Below are 3096 nucleotides of genomic sequence, written 5' to 3'. Positions count from 1 at the left end.
GGAATGCAGGTGCACGAAAAAAGGTTCAGGCAGGACTCAGCCTGGGAGTTTTCCCTGTCAGCCGTAGCAGTTGCATGAATTCTCTGTTTTTGCAGCATCTGGTAATGAGAAATGAAGAGATTATCTGGCTGCCTCTGTGGCGCGCATCTTGCCAAGAAAATCCCCACCCTACAAGAGAAATCCTTGCTAACATGATCAAGATGTGCATACTTTCAGTGCAATAAACAGAACCAAGTTCTGTCTTGGTCACAGAAATGTTTCATAGGCTAGTCCTCAATTTCTCCTCAAGTAACAGTTTAAAACAGAAGATTAATTAAAAAGCAGACCAACAAAATATCCCTAAATTATACTCTTCAGCAGAGAATGACATCTTTTCATTGGTCTTTGAAGGATTAAGGCAGAAAAGCGATGTTCATTGATTCTTCTATTAAAAGAACAGAGGTTTTTCAGTATTTTTTCCTTTCTTTTTGGTGAAAGTGATCTTCTCTCTTCATGCACCAATGCACCGATTTCCCTCCCTTCCTCAGATGTTCTAGATGTCAAAGCCCACCAGTGCTTGTGCTGAAGTTTGCCCAAGGCGCTTCACACCCACTTCTGTCAAATATTCAGGATTGAGAAGGAGAAAGCGTTTATAATTCACAGCATGAGACTTCACATCCAGACAAGATCTCATCTGTCAGTTGCACAGACCGGAGTACCTTTCCAAAAAAATAAACTAATCTTTTCAAGGCTGCAAAAGGTGAGTCATTTTATGGAGAGAGAAAGGTTCTGTAAGGTAAAGTGATTTGTCCAACATTACATGCTGGGTGGAGACCGTGGCAGACCACTTGGGAAACCCAGTTCTCTTGGCAAGTCTGGCAGTACAGATTGTGCTTCCCAAGGAACGCTTGGAGAAGAGAAGCATTTTACCTTTTTAAAACAAAACAAAGCAAACCTCTTAACACCTTTCCCTGGCCCAGACCCATTTCTATCGATGCTTAGCTGCTGACAGATGCAAACATTTGAAAACAAAATAAAAAGATGTTTCCTGTAGGAAATTCCAAACTTAAAGCTCGGACATTGTGCACTAACCTGCACTGCTGTTTTCCTTCATAGTTACCACTTCTGCAGCAGTCATAGGAGCACCAGCATGGACAAGCCATTTGCAAGCCAAGTCATCTAAACCAGTAAAGGGGTAGGGAACAAGGGGGAAAACCCCACCCAAGCCAACTGCTTCTATTATCATCACAAACGAGGGAGATTGCAGTGGTGATGAGATGCCAGAACGCGTAAGCTCTGTTCATCTCCTGCGACAGTACATGACTTTGCTAATACCCTTAGAAGACACTGAGAACACGTGCCCTGTACTGCTTGAAAGCTGCAGAACATCAAAGTTGCAGAGGGAAGAAATCCCCAAGTCTCAATCAGCCATTTAGTACTGTTATTCAATGTATTTTTCAATTCTACCTCTTTTCAGCACACATCTAGCAACTTCTGGAAATCTACCCCCAATTCTGGTTTTAGCCTGTACTACTTCATTTTGGCATCACAAAAGAATAATGAAAAGGTGTCTACAGTTTTGTAGCTCAGTTTAAAAAGATGAGTTGCAGTACAGAAAATTTTATTCAGCTTCTCTCTCACTGCCAAAATTGCGCTAATCTACATCCTAACTTACAACCTGTTTTTAATACAAATTTTACAAAATTATTTCTCTCTCTGCTTTCAAAGATGCCGGTAGCTTTCTGAAACTTACTTAAAAATTTCTTTCCTTTCCAAATTAACAGATAGGAATTTCAACTTGGGACCTGTAAATAGGATTTTTTTTATTGACCTAATTTTGCAACTTCCTGTAAAAAAGCTTTTTACAAGGTTGCATTTCTGAAGTTCATACAATCTCTAATGTACAATAGTTTGGAAAGTCATCCACAAGACAATTACAGGTGCTGATGTGAAACATCCTTGCCACATGAACAGGCTATGAATTTCACCACTTTTAAACAGAAATGTGACAGATAATCACAATTATTACAGTAGCAACATTGCTAAGTTTCAATGCTTTGACTGCACTTTTATGTAAAGTCTCAACTGAAACAGTAAATTAACATCAGAATAACTTTGCTGATAATCAATTTGTTCCAAAGGTGATAGCCTACACAGGCTTGGATGTGGACAGGTATGCAATAGTGTTGTTCAAAAAAAAAAAAAAAAAAAAAAAAAAAAAAAAATCAAAATTTCAAAAATTATTTTAAAGGTTCTTTAAAGCAAATCAAGGCTGAAATGAATCACGCACTGGTTCCCAGAACCAAAAACCCATCCTAGTAAAGTTCACCTTTTGAAAGATAATTTTTAACCTAAATGATAAATTCCTCAGAACATTACTGTTCAAGAGTAAGTCAAGTTACGGTTTATTTAGAAATCATCTCAACTGCAAACCTAATTCTCCAACTCCGAACACAGTGAATCCCAGGAAATTTAACCATGAACTGTTGTTCACGTCAGAATGAACAGTACACCAGTAGGGGTTTCGCAATGCTCTTATTTGGGTGAGGGGCTGTGACAGTGAGATCACCACTCCTCTTGCTTCTCCACCGCTCAAGAAACCCAGGAGCTATACATTCCTTTTGTCACAGTTAGGATCAGAAATACACAGCACACAATCCCACTATCTGTTAAATTATGCATGGGTTGAACACTCAGAAATCCCATTTCTATTTGTGGAAGCACAGAGGTGCAAGGAACACTGACACCAAGCGGGGCAAGCCCATCCACCATCCCCAGACTATGCTACCAACCTCCCGTATTTCAATCACAGCCACTCTATAGGGTATGTTCATACCGAGGAAAAAAGATTATGAAGACTCTGAGCCTAAAGAAACAGCAGCATAAAAATAAGACTCCAGAAAGCATATCAAGTGGTGACACCAGCTAAATTAGTGACAAACATGTGAAAGGCATAAAAAATTCATAAAGCAAGGACAGGGGAATAACTGAGTTTTTCTGACAGCCTTATGCACAGATTTTGTTTTGTTTGACAGGTATAAATACGTTCTAGCCTCTGACTGAAGGGGAAAAAAAAGCTTTCACACTCCATCAAACAAGCCTAAGAATATTTAAAGA

At 39.2% G+C, this 3096-nt stretch overlaps 1 protein-coding gene across 1 annotated transcript in view; it reads right to left on the bottom strand.

Moving 5' to 3' along the window:
* PHLPP1 (PH domain and leucine rich repeat protein phosphatase 1) overlaps positions 1–3096 on the bottom strand; it is a gene marked incomplete at its 5' end in the record, with an annotated part of 66506 nt that overhangs the window by 22973 nt on the left and 40437 nt on the right. The window lies entirely within an intron of this gene.

Source organism: Fulmarus glacialis, unplaced genomic scaffold (genome assembly GCF_000690835.1).
Source record: "Fulmarus glacialis isolate BGI_N327 unplaced genomic scaffold, ASM69083v1 scaffold1784, whole genome shotgun sequence".
Classification (NCBI taxonomy): Eukaryota; Metazoa; Chordata; class Aves; order Procellariiformes; family Procellariidae; genus Fulmarus; species Fulmarus glacialis.
The sequence above is the reverse complement of the archived record's forward strand: the minus strand, read 5'-3'. Positions and strand labels throughout refer to the sequence as shown.